The sequence below is a fragment of the Melozone crissalis genome, unplaced genomic scaffold (genome assembly GCF_028551555.1).
Source record: "Melozone crissalis strain CALT ecotype California unplaced genomic scaffold, PUWL_Pcris_2 ptg000021l_1, whole genome shotgun sequence".
Classification (NCBI taxonomy): Eukaryota; Metazoa; Chordata; class Aves; order Passeriformes; family Passerellidae; genus Melozone; species Melozone crissalis.
In genome coordinates this window covers 215,585-235,929 of record NW_026535799.1, presented here as the reverse complement: position 1 = coordinate 235,929, position 20,345 = coordinate 215,585, and the positions used below count along the sequence as shown (strand labels likewise).

Sequence of the window (20,345 nt, the reverse complement as noted above, 5' to 3'; positions counted from 1 at the left end):
ACTTCCCTGGGAAGGGGAGACAAAGCTGGGTCACAGTTACATGCTACCAGCACTGTAAAAAAGTCACATTATATGATTGGCTTTTCGCATATATGAAAATAAAACATTGGTCTGTTCTGTTTCAGTCTCTATGCAATATTGCATAGGGAAATGTAAGACAACAACAATTAGAAATCAATCAGATAATGCACATGACCAATGACACATCTGCAATCATACCATTATCAGTCACTACAACACTGAACTGTCATCCCAGAGTCTGCGACAGCTGATGAACTTTAAAACAACAGAGAGCTGGAGAACTCGTGTCAAGATTCATGTTTCTCCAAACTCCCTTTGAAATCAGGCTCAGCTATCATACATGGTCAAATTGCCAAGCCAAAAGGACTTGAATACTTTTTGATGCAGAAAACATCTGGGCTGATTGTCAATCATTCCATTCAAGTAGAGCTAGAACTTGGCCAGAGTTCAATCTCTAATTGATGGATACCACTTAACACATTTTAAAACAAGACTCTTAAAAACAGAAATTATGAATAGGAAACCTGAGGATTAAAGATCAATCAAACCATTAAAGAATTGAATCCCTCCAAAACTTCTGTCAGGACAGAAATTCTTCAAACACAGCAAACCTCTTGAATTCTCGGCTGAAGTACTCTATAACAACTGAAAAAATAATAACTGAAGAAAACCACCAAACTGGCAACCTGGATTTAAAGGAAACCTAAAAAACATGAGTAGTTAAAAAACAAAAAGACAAGATTCTGAAGAGACACGTGTCTTGTAGATGATCACACAAAGAGACAGTGAAACACATGAAAGCTGGCTGTAAATATTACAACAAGACCTTGATAATAATTCTTATAATAAATTCTGAGAATTCTCACGATATAATCAACTTATCAACAGGAAGTGTTTGAAGGGGTTATGACAACTTTTTTTAAGTATTCATATAGCATTAATAACAATCCTTATTTATCAGTATCACCTATAAAATCTAAAAATAACAAAGATTACAAACTCAATACCAACAAAATTCTGAATCATTGGAGAATCAGCTGGTGACCCCACAGATAGGATCTGATTGATATTTCTCAAATGCTCTGTCTTCAGAGACATTTCAGGTAATTGAATCATTACTAATACTTCTATCTTTCTACGGTGGTTTCCTTCCCTGAGAGGCATTTTGCACAACAGAAGATTTCCATTTATATCATATTTCGAATACCACTGATTTGCACTGGTTTCCCCTTTTTTCTGTATCTTGGGCAAAAACCTGGCTGCTTTCTCACTTTACTCTGATTTTGGACAGCTTTTTCACGTGTCCATCTTTTGCATCTGAAGCCTGATCATCTGGTAAATGCTGTTTCCGTCACTTCTGTGGGACCGGGCTGCTGCGGAGTTCGGCGCGACTCACACAACATGCGCTGCACCCGCGAAAAATCTCCCGCTTGAGATTCTGATGGAGGCTGAAACTGTGTGCTGGCTGCCGGGGCTGGCTGCGTGCCCGCTGCCGTGGGACCGGAGCAGGGCCGGTCCCTCGGGCACCCCCTGCACCCAGACCGCGCCCGGTCTCTGCTGCTGCCCTCACGGGAGTGCGGATGCCCCGCCCCGACCGCGCCTGCCCTGCGCTTCTCTGGGCGCAGGCGCGGTCTGGGGAACGCCCCCTGTGCCCGTGACCGACACCGGCGCTGCCCCGGTCCCCGCTCGGCCACGTCCGTGCCGCGTCTGCGCACTGGGAAAAACCTGCCCCGCTCCGGCTGCCGGGTTTGTGCGTCATCACCGGGCGCCTGCCGCGCTCCGTGGCGGTCGCAGGGACGCTGCAGCCGTCCCGTCCCGTCCGCCTCAGTCCCGCCCTGCGCGGCTGCCGCGGCCCGTGCGCGTTCCCCGGGTGCCGCTGCCCGCCGCCATCGCAGTCGCGTGGGTTCTGCCCTTCGCGCGCGGCTTTGGCACCCCCTGCGTGAAACCGCCGCCGCCGCCATTGCGCATGCGCCCGCCGCTGCCGCCAGCCCCGCGCCTCCCGCTCCCGCGCTCCGCCCGGCCCGGCCCCGCTCGGCGCTGTCCTCGCAGCCGCCGGCCGTGCCCTGCACGCTGCCGACCGCCCGCTGCTGCGATCGCGGGCACCGCCGTGCGCGCTATCGCCTCCGCCGTTGCTGTGCCTGCAACTGCCCCGCTGCCCCCGTGGGCCCTCGCCGGCCTCCGCAGCCCCCACGGCCGCCTCTGCGGCCCCCCCGGGCTGCTCCCGGCCGGCGCCGCCGTGGCACGGGTTCGCCAGTCGCCGAGAAGCGGCTCTGCCCCGGCTTCCCCGACCCCCTCCGCCCTCCTCTCCCTGAGAGTTCTGGGCGTTCTGGGGACCCATGGGACCCTGGGCACTCTGGAGATGATGCCAATTCCTCCCACACCTGTTTGCTAGGGATTACCTTTACCCCTCCCTGGTCGGTAAGGGCAACTGCCGCCTGCTGATGGCAGAATGACTTCCCCCATCCTCGAGAGAATACTGCTGCCTGCTGATAGCTGGCAGCCCCCGCGGAATTCCACGAAATTGCCTCTAACATTACCCTTGCTGGGGATAAAGGCTTCAAGGCCGTTTTATCTTTTTTCAGAGATTTTCACAGGGTGTGTGGCTGCCATGCCCTGTAGGGCTGACAAGATGCTGGGTTGTTCCTGGGAGCATGTCCCCCCCATGTTCTCAGTTTTGACTTTTCTTACCAAAGGCTGAATCATCTGCAAGGTCAGTCCGGAGTTTGCCCTGGTCACCATCCAGCAGCTCGCAGGTGAGGGTTTCCAGGGGCGCTTCTGGTCCTCCTCTTTCCGGGTCGAGCTTGAAATGAATCTCAGCAGAGGTCGAGATGTTCTTTCTGGATTTTTCCCTTGAGAGTGCCTGTTTCCTTTCCTTCTCAGGCTGGGTTTCAGCGGCTGATGGCTGTGGCGTGGCTGCTTGCCAAGAGCCCACCTGGGTGCCCTCTTGGAGCCCACCAGGGACGCCAATGTCTCAGGGTCTCTTGCTGCTCAGAGTGACCCCAAGAAAAGTTCAAAGTCTCTTTTCCCAGCCTGACGCTTGAAGGAGTCAGGGCTCTTCATTTCTCAGTCTCAAGGTTGTTTATTTTATCTTATGAAGCCCTAAAGCAGATAGCCTTCCAGAAGTAATGGGTTAAAACATAGAATGAGAAGCATGTAAAGAAGGGCCTGGCACTAGAACACACGGAGAAAGCACAGCACCAGGAAAACAGAGCAATAAATTAGATAAAAGGTAGAGCATCATGACAGGGGAAGAGATAAGTATAGGAGAAACTAATAAGCTAAGCAGGTTTAGAGCCAGCAATGTCAAAACGACCCTATGGGTTTTGCCAAGCCACGGGATCCAAGCCAAATACACCGGGAATTGACCAAATTAGGAAAAGAGTTCAAAAGTTTAAAGAGGAAGACTCATCAGAAAGACCCCGTCTATGATGAAGGCAACAGGAACGACCACCTGAAAATTCCCCAAAAGAGATGTCTCCACCTACGCTCCGCCCACGCTCCGCCTACACCACGCCCCATATGAATATGCATGATTATGTATCTGATCTGATGTAATCCTATACCCAAAATTGTATATAAGACTTGCTTTGCTATGAGAACTTAGAAATCCATTTTGTGATTTCTCCGACGCGTCGCTAATAAAAATACCTCCTGCTTAATTGACTTAAGCTGAGTCTGATTAGGCAGTCACCCTGCCTGTTTGGGGCAAAATTTGGCATCACTTATCTATAAAAAATTTTCTCCTGCCCTGCCGAGGTCAGCTCAGCAGGACAGTCTGAGGCACTCTGCCTGCCCCCGGGGCGGTGTTATGTCTTTATACTAAAAACTACGTGTACAATGTTTACAATTACTTTCCAATACCTATCACCTATGTTAGACAGTGAGCTTCTACTCTAAACCAATCAGTAAGTGCCAACATCACAGCAGAAGATGGAGGCCAAGAAGAAGGAGAAAGGCTGGACACACCTAGTTCCCTCCATCTTGCCTCCTGAACCCCATACCAAAAACCCCAAAATCTACTTTTCCACCCCTTCACTAATATTCTACCTAAACTGTTGTGGCCTGCTGATCTTCAGATAAGGTTTGTAATTTGCTCTACGGGTCATAATCAAATCCACAGGTGTTTTGGGCTCTGTGCCAGGGCTTCTGAGCCCCCTGGCAGGGGTCCTGGCCATCCTGGACTGCCAGAGGGATGTTCTGGGTTCCCACAGGTCTCTTCTTAGGTGTTCTACAGGTTGGTTTTTTGTTTCCTCTCCTTCTGCTTGTGCTGGGAAAAAGCCCCTGCTGGGACATCTCTGCACCCTGGCATCCTGGGCATCTGCATAGGGATGGGCAATGTAACAAAGGACTGGTTGCAGGCCTTTGGAAATGGGAATTTATGGACAGGTGGCATTGCTCAATCTGACTGCACTGGGCCCTCATGCAGGACAGAGCTCTGGATCTCCTTCCTGCTTGGCAGGGTTCAGTTTCCAGGTAGTGTGGGCAAGGACTGGCACTCACCTGCACAGAAAGGCTTCTGCCTTTTGTCCCTGTAGCTAAGCCCAGGGTGAGATTCCTCCTTTAGTGCTCAAAGAAAGGAAATCCCAGAAGGGATGTGCTGTGTCTTTGAAACCATTACCAACTGTGAGGAACACCCCTGCTAGAGTAGAACATGTCCCTGGTCAAAGGAGGTCACCCCTCTGACCAAACTGATCCCAGCCCAAAAGCCAGGCCTTCCGCTGGGCTCTGGAAGGGGTTCTGCAGGCAATGTGCTCAGGGGAGAGATCTCCACTGGCCTCACTTCTCCCAGGGATAACACATCCCATCCCATCCCAAGGGTTCCCAGGATGGCCACAGACAAAAGCAATGGGATCCAGCACACTTACTTAGCTCTTTGAATAGCGCTTCTACACCTTTCTGAGCCAGACAGCAAGCAGCCACAGACACTGGACATCAGGTGCACATGAAAATAAAATCAAAGACAGGATATTTAACAAGGACCTTTCCCCAAGGAACTCCAGGACTTTACTGAGCACGTTCTGGGGCAGAACACATCCCACAGCTGGCCCAGGAGCCCCATGCAGTGCTGGGGGTCCCTGACCCTTGGGCCCACTGAGGCTCTCCTGGGCCAGGGAGCTGCCTCAGCTGCCACAGCACTCCAGCACCACACAGGTGCCTCAGTCCCACCAGAGCACAGCCACCCACGAGAGGGTGAGACTCTTCTGCCACACACCAGGAGCGGAGAGGAACCTCCCAGGCCCCTTCACTGTCCTTTGGCACATTCATTTCAGCCTGACCCTCAAAGCCCTGCTCAGCAACATCCCCTGCCATAGTAGGATGTGTCCCTGGTCAAAGGAGGTCAGCCCTCTGACCAAACTGATCCCAGCCCAAAGGCCAGGCCTTCTGCTGTGCTCTGGAAGGGGTTCTGCAGGCAACGTGCTCAGGGGAGAGATCTCCATTGGCCTCACTTCTCTCAGGGATAACACATACCATCCAAGGTTCCCAAGGATGGGCACAGGCAAGAGCAATGGGAGCCATGAGTCCACACTTACTTATGGACTCCAATTGGCCTCCTTGGTCTTGCTGCCATGAACTCCCTTTTTTGTGGCCATTAGGTTCACCTGAAAAGAAAAAGAAAAATGAAAAAGAGGAAGCTTCACTATGATATTTCCCCTTAGGTTTTAAAAAATGCATTTAAGAGCTTTTTTGTGACACATATATCCCTCAAAATATACTACTGAAACCTCTGATCTCGTCAGGGTTTTTTAATTTACTGATTTTCCTTTCCATCACTGTCTAAACAGAATACAGCTCTTTCCAAGATATTCAGTCCTTACTTCTGGTCTCCCATATCATTTTCTCTACGTTCACTCTGCAATGCAAGGGAAAAGAGGGGTAAAATCTCTGTGGTTACAACATCTCAGCACTAGAGAAGATAAGGCAGTTGATAAGATGTTCTGTTGCACTCCCAGCTGGTCCCTAACCCATCTTGTCTGCCCTGGAGCTCTGAGAATTCTCACAGACACACACTTCATCTTCCTTGGTAAAAATTAAGACCTGCTTTTGCAGAGTGCAGAACCTGGTGTTCAACCCCAGTCATATTTTCCTCAGAGGCAAGGGACCATTTTCCATTCCTTCAGACTCAAATCCTGGAGGTTATCCTGACCAGCTATGAAGAAATCTATGGTGAAAGGACAAGTGACCTTGGCTGGAGTCGACACAGAAGGTGTCCCGACCAGAGAGTAATTACCACTGATTCCATGATGCAGAAGGCATGAAAGACACTTTATTATTTGTGTATAGTATTAAGAAATATACAGTTCCTATAGGAACAGTAGTGGACGTAAGACCTGATTGGTCTTAAGGTGAAAACCTCTCACACTATTGATGCACTATGAATAGTACACTCTAGCAAACCATTTTTATAAACAATGGTTATAGAAAGAGAGATAATAATGGTTTGATTTTTTTTTTCTAGGATTGTTAGGTTCAGTTTGTGAGAAATTGTCTCTGTTCATTCTTTGACTGAACTGAGAATATTTACAGGCTGGCTGCCAAATGCCCATCAAACTTCTCTCACTCCCCCTCCTCAACTGGATAGGAGGAAAAAATACAACTGAAGAGCTCACATAAAGCCTGGGACATCCCTCTCCAGCTGCCACCATGAGCAAACCAGACTCCACTTGGGGATGATTGCTTTGCTTTTTCAGCAATTCCCAATAGAGCAGCAAGCTGGGTAACAAAGACAAAACTGAAGTCACCTCACTCCCACTCTCCCCTCTCCTGGCTGTGAACACACCTGGCGCAGGTGGCTGGGGCAGCTGCCGTGCCTGATGCAAGCTGAGCTCCAGGTGGGAGCCCGAGACAAGAGCTCATGAATGGCCAACAGAGCCCAACAAAGGGCACCAAGAGTGGTGGCACTGCTGGGGAAGGGGCACCGAGAGACCCAGCAAGAGCTGAGGGCCTGGGAGGAAGAGCCAGACTCGAGCCTCGGGCATGCAGACTGAGGGGATAAAACTGAGGGGCTTGGAGGAACATCTCAGGCTGTTGGAGGAACAGCTCAGGCTATTCCTGTGTCACTGCACTGGGATTAAATGGCTTTATGGAATCACACAGCTGAGACTGCTCTGGGAAACCTGGGCTGGAACCAGGGAGGACACAGGGGCTGGGTGTGGGGAGTCCAGCAGGGCCCATTGGGGCACTGCAGCCACTGCTGTGGAGGGGCTCCTCCCGACACTGAACACCTCTGGTGGCTGGAGTGTGATGGCCAGAGAGCCTTGGGGAGGGTCAGACTGGGAAGTTTCCTAAATATCCTCTTCTGCACAGCTGGCTGCAGAAAGCAGGGCCCTGCTGACCCTTCCAACAAAGCCACCTGTCCCTTCTGAGTACATCCATCAGAGCAGCAGGGACGAGGTGAAGGCAGAAACAGGGACTGCTCAGGAGTGAGGAAAGGTCTGCTCAGGGCACAGCTCACTGCTGTGCTCTGCTCTCCCTCTTTCTTGCACTCCATTTCCCTGGGCTGTCTGCTCCTTGGGACCTTCTGTTTTCTTTGGCCACGTTCCAGAGAAGGAGGAGGACCTGGACTGAATTAAGGGACCCCATGCCAAAAGCTGCTGCATGTCCAGAAAGCTTTCCTGGTGTTCAAGGAGAGGATAGACCCAGGTGAGGAAAAGAGGGGAGGAATAGAAATAGAGAAATGCCGGCAGGGACCCAAGAGAAGTCACAGCCCCAGGGCCCATGGCTGTCCCAGGGGTCTAACTGAAGGCATCAGACAGGAAATGCCAGGGGTGATTTCCCAGGAATGAACCCCGCTCGATCTCCTCCCACTACATTTTGCTGTTTTGCTCTGGTCTGAAAGGAGGGAAAGCATATAAATGGGAAAAAATGCTCAGAGTTTGAGGAGTTTTCTCCTAAAGCAGAGCAATAGCGAGATGGCTTCTCAAACAGTAACAATGAGTAGATGATGTGCACGTGGAGCTGTCCTGGATGTGCCTCTGCCATTGATCCCTGATGAGCACAGACATTAGCTCAGATCACTGCTCATGGAAAGATGGTTGTGCTTCCAGGGATGGGTCACCCCAATTCTCACAGAGACACATTGTCCTCTCTGTCTCTCATATTTGGAAGGAGCCCTGACAACTGCTTTAGACAGGAGAATTATTTTATGCAGGGCCAGATCTGCACTCTTGAGCCAAAGCTGAAGCTTTGAGGGGGAAAAAGAAAAGGAAGGGAGAAAAACAGGAGAAGAGAGGAGAATAAAAAAGAAAAGGGGGGGGGGTGGGGGTAAGAGAAGACAGAAAAAATATGGAAAAAAGAAAGAAATAAATGAAACAAAAAAAGAAGAAACTCTCTCTGCCACATTGTCAGTGATGGCTTTGTTGCCCACAGACCAAGAGAGTCTGTCTGCCAACAGATGCCCAATAAATTAGACATTTTGAATTATGCATTGAGTGCAATAAAACATTATTACTAGCACGTGAGTTAAATCCAGGAGGACTGTATGAGTGGTGGTGAAATCTCATTATGCTTTTTCTGGTGTTCTAAGGTGAGCTAATAATATTAAATATAAAAATTAAAATAAGTTCTAGTCACTCCATGAAATAATTATTCATTCTATATTAGGACTAAAAATTTTTCCAGTCATCCAAGATCAAAGCAACAAACAATTACCCATAATGTATTCATGGCAACCAGGCTGTGCCTAATCAATGTGCTACTTACTTTTTACTTTTTTCCCATTTAATGTGTAGCAAGAGTCATGGTAACAATTTTTGCTATCAGAAAAAAACCCATGAAATAAATAAGTAAAGCCTGAATTGACCATTTTTTCTCTATGTAGGAATGAATTAGGAACTGGGTTAGTGTCTGTAGACAGAGGGCAGGAAGGGACAATCGACTTTGAATGGGAATTCTATGAAATATTAACTTTGTGGTCTCCCTCCAACCCTTCCTGACTGGTCCCCCACCCTCTGCAGCATAGCTGGGCCTTGATGAGGCAAAGACACTGAAAGCCCTGGGGGCCCTGGAGGGCAGCAGGGCTCCTTCAGGCCTCAGCAAAACCCAGTGAAGGCCCCAGGTTGGTCCAGGGAGCTTTTCCCACTCAATCCCCTCTGGCAGAACTGGACTCAGCACTTGAGCCCTTTCCCTGGCTGGGCTCCTGCTCACACAGCCCCGGGTGCTGCTGCCTTGTTTGGCTGCTGGCCTGTGTGCTCCCTCTCCCAAGCGCTGCCTTTTCACCTGGAGCTCGCTCAGTTCAGCCGAGAGCCTCAGGAGAGGAGTGCTTTACTCCTGGCTCTTGGAGAGACCATTCCTGCCCTCAGAAGAGGCTGCCCTGGAAAGCTGGGCATATTTCCTGACAGGCATTTATGGGAAATCAGTATCAAACGGAGAAAGGAGGTGCTGGGGGGGAGGGAGGAGCCCGTGGGGGTGGGAACCCTCTGCAGCTGCTGGTTCAGTCCATCAAAGCCTTCTCCTCTGGAGCCCCAGCTGTGTGCTCTGCTGCTGGCCTCAGTCCCTGCCCCTCAGTGCCTGGACCCCACTATTTCCCGGCTGTGACAGCCCAGGCTGGCACTGAGGAGCTCATCCCTATGTGGGGCAGGAGCAGCTCCCCGTGAGCACCCCCCATTCATGCACCAGGCAGCTCTGCTGAGCCATCGCTCCCAGATCCCCACGCTGCTGGAGCCCTTTGCTTTGCCTGGCCATGGATGCCAGGGCAGCTGCCATTCCCAGGGGAACCTGCTCACTGGCCTGAGACCACTCCAGGCTGCCCCCAGAGCTCTTCTGCCCACTCTCCCTGATGATCAGGGAGTTTCTGAGCTGCCAAGGCAGCGTCCCCCCTTTCTGACCCCTCCACTGCTCACTCACACACGTCAGCTTAACCTCTGCCCATCCTGTTGAGGATGTCCAGGTATCCCAGCTGCTCTTCACACCTCCCATCCTCATCCTCCCTGACACTCCTCTAGCAGAGCCTCTCCCCTTCCACTGCATTCCACCAGCACTCAGGCACAGCCTTCCAAAGCAGCAATTGAGGATACTTTGGGGCTCAGCAATACCATTTCAGGGCACTTTTGGCCTCAAAAATTGGCATTTGGGGAACTTCACAGCTGAGAATACAGGAGTCTCAGGAGCATTGGGGCTCACCCACCTGGGGATGTTTTTGGGACCTGAAACAGCATTTGGGCTCGGAAATACTGATTTAGGGAGCACTGGGGCTCTTAAACACCAATTTAGGGGCACGCAGGCCTATGAAACCCTGATTTGGGGAGTTCAAGGCTGAGAAAAAAATCATGTTGGGAGCTTTGGGAATCAGGGAGTGATTTGGGGATATTTTCAGAGCAAAAAGAACAATTTAGAGAGCTTTTGGGCTCCAAAAAACCAATTTAAGCCGATTTTGGGCTCTGTAGTCCCTATTTAGGGAGCTTTGGAGCTCCAAAACAGCGATTTAGGGAACTTTTGGGCTGAGAAACATCAATTTCGGGAGCAGAAGGAGCAAGCCCTGAGGAAACCCGGGAGCAAGGGGCAGGCGCTTACCTGGGACAGGTCTGGGAAGGAGCCGCTCTGCACTGGGGCGCAAGCACTGCTTAAAAACCGGGATAGATACAGCTCACTAGCTCACTGTGCCCGACCCGTTCCCGCCCCCACGGGCTCCTCCCTCTCTCCCCGCAGCTCCTTTCCCGGTTTTACACCGATTTCCCCTAAATGAGGTTTCCCCGCTCCGGTCAGGGAGCGGTTCCTTGGCTGGGGGTGGGAAATGGGCACAGCCAGCGCTCCCCGCCCATCGCTCCCGGAGCCTCCCAGGCTGGGATGAACCCCACGGGCTGATGGCACGCCGGGCACAGGGCGTGAGTGAGGGGCATCAGGGCTCTGGAACACTGATCTGGGAACTTCATGGCTTAGAAACCCCTGTGTCAGCAGCTTCGGAGCCAGAACGGTGAGCTCAGGAGCTTTGGGGCCGAGAATGAGCAATTCTGGGGGCTTTGGGGCTTCAGAACACTCAATTTGGGAGGTTTCTGTCTCGGGAAAAAAAAATATTTAGGGAGCTCCGAGTCTCAACGAAAGCAATTTAGGGCTATTTTTAGCTCAGAAGCAGCAATTTAGAGAGATTTTGGGCTGAGAAACATCAATTTAAGGATATTTTGGTGTCTGAAATACCAGTTTAGGGAGCTAAGAAACACTCATTTAGGGAGGATTTGGGCTCAGAAATATCAAATAAAGAGTTTTTGACCTCCCAAATAAAAAACCTTTTTGGGGAGGATTTTGCTCCTGAGGGCTGGAATATAAGTGTGGGGAGTCCTGGCAGACTGACTATACCCCAAACCCACCACGGCAAGTGCTGTGTGCCTGTGGTGGCGAGAACAACCCCTGGATGACTGCAGACAGACCCTGTGTCCCATGTCACTGCCTGGGACACTGTCCTGAGCTTGGAAATGGGTGCTATGGGCACAGGTGCCTCATGAAAGAATTTCATCAGAGTGTGGTACTTATTGCCAAAGCAACCTTACAGAAACCTGGGGAAGAAGCAGGCACCGAGTGGATTTAGGACATCCCCTGTGATGGACCAGCCTCTGGAATGATGGAAAGGGCTGGTGAAGATGACAGCGAGCAATGGGTCCTTTCGGGACTACAGCTCCCATCATGCACCGCGGTATCCACTGAGCGCCAGTGCAGCCGAGACTTCCTCTCCCGTGATGCTCTGCGCACCGTAGAGCATCTTTGTAGCCGGACCACCATCTTCAATATGCCCTGCGACCCCAGAGCCCCGACATAACCCGTTCCGGCCGTACAAGTCCCGTCATGTTCCGTGCCCCAAAAAGAACGACTCTCCAGGTGTCCCCCAAGGGCTTCCCGGCACCATAGGTTCCCCACAGGTGCCCCCTGAGGACCCGAAGTGGCCGCCCGCACCCACAACTGGCTCCCCGGACCCCCAAGTGCTGCAGTGGAGCTACTTCTGGGACTACAGCTCCCATCATGCTCCGCGGCGCTCGTGGCGTTTGAATGCAGCCGGGACTTCATTTCCCGTCACCCCCGCGCTCTGCAGGGCGCCATTAGCGCTCTGCCTTCACCCCCAAGCCCAGAAAGCCCCGTTAGAGCCCCCCAAGGGCCCGCCCGGACCCCGAAGGGCCCCAGATTCCCCTCCCTGATCTCCAAGGGCCCCCCTGCATCCCCAAGGGGTCCCCTGGACCCCGAATTGTCCCTCAGAATCCCTGAGTTCTTCCCCCCACCCCCCATTCCCCACCCGGCTCCCCCAAGTGTTCTCCCGATGCTCAAGTTCTCTCTGAATTCCCCCCCTAGACCCAAAACTGTCCCAAATGTGCCCCAAAATCATCTCCGTGTAAGCCCAAGTGCCCCCTTGAACCATGTGTGAGAAAAACATGATAAAAAAGATTACAAAAGGACTAAACATAGGGCAAATTAGCATAGAGGAAAAATTAATAACCAATAGAGGTGAATTAGTGAATGAAGGGAATTGTGATATTTAGAACCAGTTACCATTAATTTTATTGGTTGTTAAACACGGATAGATTTTTGATATAAATATAAAATTAGGTAATAAAAACGGAACAACTATTATTACAAATAAGAAATAAATACAATAAATACATTTAATTCAAAAATATTAAAAATAAAGAATAAATTACTTTGTTTTTATATTTTGGGATGTTAGTCCCAGGTGGACGATGTCAGACATGGTGAGGCTGGGGATGAGAAGCAGGTTGTCCAAACAGAGTCAGCTTGCAAGGGTGTCATTCTTCTCTGTGCCCAGACCTCCTAAGGAGACATTCAGCATCAAGATCACTTGGGGAAAGCTTCAGTTACCTTTTCTCTGAACTGAAAAATAAAAAAAAATACTCGTGATTAAAAAACTAAAAATCATGAGGTGCACTTTGAAATCTTCCTCCTGAACAGAACTCCAAACTGACTCTAATCACTGCACAAGCCCTGGAGACTCAAAGACAATGGAAGAGAGACAAAGAGCCCCTGAGGGCAATTCTGTATTTTCATGATCCCCATGGTGGGTTTGGAGCTGGGTCCAGGAGCCTCAGGCACGAAGAGAAGGATGAAGAAGCTGCTCGAGGAGTCAGCAGCAAAACTCCAAGTGCCTTGGAGCATGGCTGGGCCCCAGTGAGGGCAGGGAGTGCCAAAGGCTGCCCAGGGACTGCTGAGAGCAGATCCTTGAGGCCAGGATTGCAGGGAGCCCAAGGCTCTGAGCAGGGAACTGCAGTGTTGAGCAAGGCTACAGGAAGCAGAAAGGCCAAGCCCTGAGCCCAGCCTGGAACAGCAGGGCCTGTCCCTCACGGCTGGCTCAGGGCTGTTTGTGGGCCAGGGGGATGTGAGGGGCAGCAAGGACAAATGCCATAAACCTGTGTGACACTCCAGATCCTCGGGGAAGTGAGGGGCCAGTGGGACGTTGTGGAACCAAGAGGATCACTGTGGCACTGTTGGGGCCCATGGAACCAAGGGGCCAGTGTGACACTGTGGGGCCTCATGGAAACAAGAGGCCATTGTGAGCCTGCAGGGCTGCAACACCCCAGAACACTGAAATGCTGGGGGTAACCAAAGGTTCCTTGATTCAAGTTTGGTGCACAGGAGAAATACCAACCAGATATTCCCAACATGGACAGATGCAAAGAATATTCTTGGTAGGAAGGGACCCAGAAGGATCATCAAGTCCAGCTCTTAAGTGAATGGTCCACACAGGGTTGAACCCACAGCCCCACTAATACCACCACCATGCTCTGATCAATGGAGCTAAGAGGTCAAAATGACACAAAATATTTCTGGCAAAATATAGACAATCAAGGAACTTTTGCAAAAGGTTTAGTACAATATCCACTTCAATATGAAACCCTTATCATAGCATTAAATTCAATAACTTAATCTAAACATTTAATCGAAAACCTTTATCCCTTAAGATGTTGTTACCCAAAAATGTTCCAGCTAAGTAGGATTAGAAGGAGAAGAAATAGCAAACAACAGAACAACAGAAGATCCATAGAAAGACACACACATAGGTACCAACTGCTCAGGTTCCAGCATTGCTAACAAAGGAACCCCAGGAGAAGGCAAGACCCAAACCATGGTCTGGCCTTGTGCTCCACTTTTAACCCCCTGGCCTTCATGAGCCTGCCTCTGGGTGGGACTGCCAGGTGCTTGTCCAATCAGAGCCAGGGTAGCACCAGCTGCTAGTGTGTGATTGATTGATTAACAGCTGGGCTAATCAGAGCTGGGTTAACATCACCCCCTGCTGTGTGATTGACAGCTCTGCCAGGCCAGGGCTGGGAGCGGGGCTCTGTCCCACCACAAACCAAGGCCTGACCCGGCCCTGGCCCCACACGGGCATTCCGAGTATCCCAAGGTGTCTCGGCACGTTGATCTCATCCAGCCTCTGACAGCTACCACGGTGACACTACGGAACCTCATGGAACCATGGGTCAGTTGTGACAATGCGGGTCCAAGGACACCACGGTGAGACTATGGAACCTCATGGAATCAAGGAGGCCATTGTGCAACTCAGAGGCCCTATAGAAGCAAGGGTCAATGATCAAACTCTGGGGCCCATAGGAACAAGGAGCCATTGTGACACAGCAGGACCGCATGGAGCCATGTGGGCCTCATGAAACCAAGAAACCATTGTGACATTGCAAGACCTCATGGAATCAAGGGGACCATTGTGACAGTATGGGACTCCATGAAATCAGGGGAACATGGAACAGGTCTGCCTGGTTTGGCCTCCTGTGGGCTGTCTGACAGGTCCCACTGAATTAGCCATGCCAAAGGCCACTTCCCATCTGACCATGAGGCACTGGGGCTCTGTGCTTTTATTCCTATGCAAAAGAACTGTCTTTCTTGTCTAGCCTCCCATGGCTGAAATTAGGATTCCACCTCTAAAATTCCCTATATCCAAGGGTTGCTCCCAGATAAAATCTGCTAATACAGTCAAGTCTGGCTAGCCTTGGCCTCTGGTGACTGCCTCTTATCTGCCCCTGCACCATTGGGGCTCACTTGTTTCCTTCCTATGGAGACCATTGTGACACTGCAGGGCGCTGTGGAGCCAAAGGGCCATAGTGACACTGCAAGCCCTTGTGGAGCCTGTACACTGTAGGAACTTGTGGAACCAAGGAGATCATTGTGACACTGTGAGTACCATGGATCCATGGGGCCATTGTGACACTGTGGGGTCTTGAGGAACCATGGAGACCATTGTGACTTTTTTGAGCCTTGTGACATGCGGGGGCCATTGTGACACTGCAGAGTACCATGGATCCAAGGGACCATTGTGACACTGTGGGGCCTCGTGGAAACAAGGACATCATTGCGGCTCTGTTGGGCTGCATGGTCCCAAGGGGCCAGTGTGAAGCAGCAGGGCTTTGTGGAACCAAGAGGCCATTGCTGCATTTCAGGGCCTCATGGAGCTAAAGGGCCGTTGTGATCCTGAGGGGCACCGTGGATCCATGGAGATCATTGTGACATTTCAAGGCCCCATGGAATCATGGAGACCATTTGTCATGATCCGTCCTAGTGAATGGATGATGTGATGGTTCGTAGGGGTGATCTCAGGGTGCAAAAAAAACCAACACGGCACAGGAGATTTGCAGTAACAATCAACAAGTGCAATTTTCTTGAAATAACCACAAGAGAAATGCATTGGTGAGGGGAACCGGGAGAACAAAGGAGAAAATAAGGAAAAGAGGGAGGAAGAGGAGGGGTGGGTTATAGCTACCAAACGTGGTGCTGCGTTATCCTTCGGGATCCAGCCAATGGAGTCTGCCAGGCCACGTCCGGGGAGCTCTTGGAGGCACAATTCATCTGGACCCCAAGTTATACTATTTTTCGTTGGGGGAAGCGGGAATGAATTTCACAACCGAAACAAAGGTCTTCAGGGGGTGTGGAGAGTTAGGGATATGCGTGCGGAAGAAATCGAGCTGTACGGTCAGTCGGGACATCCCCCCCACCCTGCAGTCAGACCTTTGCTCCGTACCTGGCCGCACCCAGCCGGACGTGAGCAGAAGGAAATGACACTGACTGCCCAAGCTATAAAAACCCTTGTGACCCCTCAATAAACGCCATTTGCTGTCCACCACGTTGGTGTCAGGAGCATATGGACCGAGTGACCCTGGGGTAAGGGCCACCATGCCGGACTAAGAACCAGGTAGCAACACCTTGAGAAGGCAACATCTGGTGCCAAAAACCTGGGACACGATCACCGCCCGGGGTTTGGGGATCGCCGTGACGGGGAACCGGCGGCTGCACACCTGGCCTAGTGCAGCGGGGGGGACGCCCCCGGACCAGTGAGGAGTATGGATGCTATTGCGAAGGTCGTAAGTCAGATCCGCACTCAGTGGGGTATGAGTGTAAGCTTAAGGATTTTATTCTCGCAGTGCCGAGACTGATAAAGCTAGGGGCTATAGAAAGCCCAGTAGAAATTCTCCATCCGGAGATATGGGATAATTGCACGAAGGCTCTGGCTGAGGAAACCATGTCCTCAGGCTCAGGGAAAATCCTCAAATCATGGGGCAGAGTTATCCAGGCTCTGCAAAAAGCTCGGCAAGAGCAAGAAACCTGGAAAGCCGCGCAAACTTGTTTATTAGCCATGCCGCAGTTGGGGGTAGGGGCAGCGATGCAAGCCACGGAGGACTTTGACCTGTTCAGGTGCATGGAGGCGCGAATGCCGGAACCCCCTCAGCGACCGAACTCACCATTGGAGGGGGGGGAAGCGCGCGCAGACATTTTGGCAGGGGCTAGCAGAGGAGGCGCGGAATGCTGCTATAATATCGGACCCCGACGCGGTTGATAAAAAGGCACCCCTGCCATATGCATTTGAAAATGGTGCCAGAGCGTGTGACCAGGACTGGAATGATGACACGGGGGGTGAAAATGCAGAAGGCTCGCTGAACAGCACAAGCATGGGCGAGCAGGGAGGAGGGGCGGCCCCCGAGAAGGAGCGTAAGACCATTCAAAGCGCTCATTTTAAATTAGGTTCTTATAGGGCAAGAACCTCCTCCAGCAGGAGGCGGGGGGAGCCCAGGGGGAGGGAACGGCCCAACCCCCGCAAGAAGGGGTGGGGTCGGAGCTCGAGAAAACGGCTGAGCAGCCTGGAAATGTCCAGCCAGTCGACTTCCAGCTCAGACTCTGACTCGAGCTGGGACGGGCTCGAAAGGTGGTTGGAGGACAATTCCGACACCGACTCGGGCTTTAATGAAAAGGGAGCAGCGGCATACAAGATCACTAGCTGCAGCGCTCCTGCGTGGGTTAAGGGGATATCAGAGAAAGATCGAACCTCGCTTACAGACCGGCGGAAAATAAAAATGGCTTGTGCGCAGTGGGCTCTGTCTGCCACACTGGTGTTCCCGGTCCGTGTGGGGGGGCAGGCGAAAATCAAAGAACCTACTCCCCGGTAAACCCAAAAGACGTGCAGGCAATTGTTAAAGCGGTTGCAGACAGGGGGATTAATTCTGCCATTGTTTCCACACTCATTGGCAGCGTTTTTGGAGGCGATGATATGCTTCCCTTTGATATCAAACAGCCTTGCAGGCTGATTTTCGATGGGGCGGGGATGATCATTTTTAAACAGGAATGGGAGGACAATTGTGTAAAGCAGCTAGCCTTAGTAACAGGGGCAGACCATCCACTGCAGGGCTCCAGCATACAGAGGCTAATGGGCACAGACCCCCACTATGATCACCCCCCAGGCGCAGGCTGAGGGCCTGCGGGCCCATGAGGTTATGACAACAACCCGTGCTGCCCGAGAAGCCATCCGTGTTGCTTCCAAAGTAATAGCCAAACCATCCCCATGGTCAACTATAAAGCAGAGTGAGAGTGAGAGCTTCACTCACTTTGTGGACCGCCTTCAGGCAGCATTAGATCTCTCTGCATTACCCTCAGAGGCGAAGGGTCCTGTGCTAGCAGACTGCCTACACCAGCAATGCAACTCAGCCACCAAGGACATTTTAAGATCACTGCCACCTGGGTCCAATGTTGCTGCCATGATCAGACATGTTGCAAAGGAAGAACACCTAGCTCCCCTCCTAGCAGCAGTTCACACTGCAATAGCCAGTGTGATGGCATGCTTTAAGTGTTGCCAGGCAGGCCACGTGGCAGTAAACTGCCCCCAGTCAGGACTCCCCCGCAACCCATACGCCCCACTACCAGGAAAGAGAGAGAGACCACCGAGCAACCCGACATCACCTGAGAAGCTCGCACCATCAAAATCAAAGCAGCAACGGTATCTCTGTGTGATCTTGTTTCTAGGGTTAGCAGGCAGAGGACAGGCAGACACAAAACATTACCCTCACCAGCCATTCAGATGGGTTCTACGCCATCTCTCAGGTGAGGGGGTCATCAAAGAAATTGTTACAGCCGACACCCCATCTTTCGAGTTCAGGCTAAAAGACATTTTTCCCTCACATACAGGGCACCCCAAATTTCAGGAGACGACATTATTTCAGACCTACTGGTGCCCTGCTTCCAACCCAGGAAAAAATTACTGTAATTACCCAGGGTATGGATATTGTGGATATTGGGGGTGTGAAACTATTGTGACAAGCAATAGATGGAAACCACAACAGCCTGATAAGTTCCTGCAAATTAAGTATACTCCCCACGACTGTCTTGAACCAAAATTTGATATGGATGGGTACGTGATTTTGCCCCAAGGCAGGAAACAGCACACCTGCAATGGCTTTATAATGACAATCCTGCAGCCGACCCATGATGGCTGGGCCACGGGCAAAGTGTGGACAGCGTTTATTTATCTGTCTCACTGCATCTGGGCGAACATACAAATTATCAGATTCCCACCTGCAATATCCCAATCAGTCGGACCCAATCCGATTCTAGCAATGAGTAGACCCAGGAAGGGGATCGCAGCTAACGGCAGTTCTAGCCACAAAACACAGATGCTAAAACTAACCTCCTCCCCATCCAATCTCTTAGCCAAACCAACCCTCTCCAATCCATTCTTAAGCGTGTTAAATGCTACCTTCTTATTGTTAAACCAATCCAACCCGAACGTCACAGAGTCATGCTGCTTATGCTATGATGCACAACCCCACAACCCCCTTTTTCCAAAGGTGTTGCCCTCGATCTTCTATTCATCTTCTCAAAGTCAGACAATCCACGCCAATGCAGATGGGACACCCCCCGGAGAGGCATTACCCTAAGTCAGGTTATGGGCCAAGGCAAATGCTTTGGCAATGCAACCTTGGCAAAGCAGATGGGCAACGTCTGCCGGGAATTCGTCAAACTTAAGGGAGGGAAGTTCCAGTGGGTGATCCCAGCTGCATCGGGAATGTGGGTCTGTCAACGATCCGGGGTAAGCCCATGTGTACTCCTTGACAAATTCTATCATTCTACTGACTTTTGTGTCCAAGTTTTAATTGTCCCCAGAGTCCTGTATCGCCAGGAAGAAGAGGTGTACCGCTTGTTCGAGGAACCCGACCGGCTCCACAAACGAGAAGTGATAACAGGCATCACCATCGCAATGCTCCTCGGTTTAGGAGCTACCGGCGCTGCCACAGGCATCTCGGCCCTTGCAACACAACATCAAGGACTGGCACAACTGCAGATGACTGTCGACGAGGACTTGCATAGGATTGAGAAATCCATTTCTTCCCTAGAAAAATCCCTTTCCTCGCTCTCAGAGGTTGTCCTCCAAAACAGGCGAGGACTGGACCTTTTGTTCATGCAGCAAGGAGACCTGTGTGCCGCCTTGAAAGAGGAATGCTGCTTTTATGCGGACCGCACCTGAGTCGTTAGAGACTCCATGGCCAAACTGAGAAACCAACTAAACCTAAGAAAAATGGACAGAGAAGCTCAACAGGGCTGGTTCGAGTCATGGTTCAACCAGTGCCCATGGCTCACCACCCCGATTTCTACCCTAATAGGCCCACTCGCTATAATCTTACTAACCCTAATCTTCGGGCCTTGCATATTAAACAAACTGGTGCTATTCGTTGAAAAGCATTTAGAAACGCTAAACATTATGGTTGTCGAGCGCCGACAATTACTTTAAGGCATGCCAGTTACTAACACACTTACAATTTTATACTAATTTTACTAACCCATGAAATTTTGTAACCTCTACATTTTATAATTTTAAACGATTTTTACTAATCATGAGGGAGGGGGGAAACGTGGAGAGTTAGGGAGAAATCGTGTGGAAGAAATCGAGCTGTACGGTCAGTCAGGACATCCCTCCCACCCGGCAATCAGACCTTTGCTCCGTACCTGGCTGCACCCAGCCGGACGTGAGCAGAAGGAAATGATACTGACTGCCCAAGCTATAAAAACCCTTGTGACCCCTCAATAAACGCCATTTGCTGTCCACCACGTTGGTGTCAGGAGCA

At 51.0% G+C, this 20,345-nt stretch overlaps 1 protein-coding gene across 2 annotated transcripts in view; it reads left to right on the top strand.

Annotated features, from left to right (window-relative positions):
- LOC128937692 (hydrocephalus-inducing protein homolog) overlaps positions 1-20,345 on the top strand; it is a 291,738-nt gene that overhangs the window by 208,622 nt on the left and 62,771 nt on the right. The gene's annotated exons all lie outside the window — the stretch shown is intronic.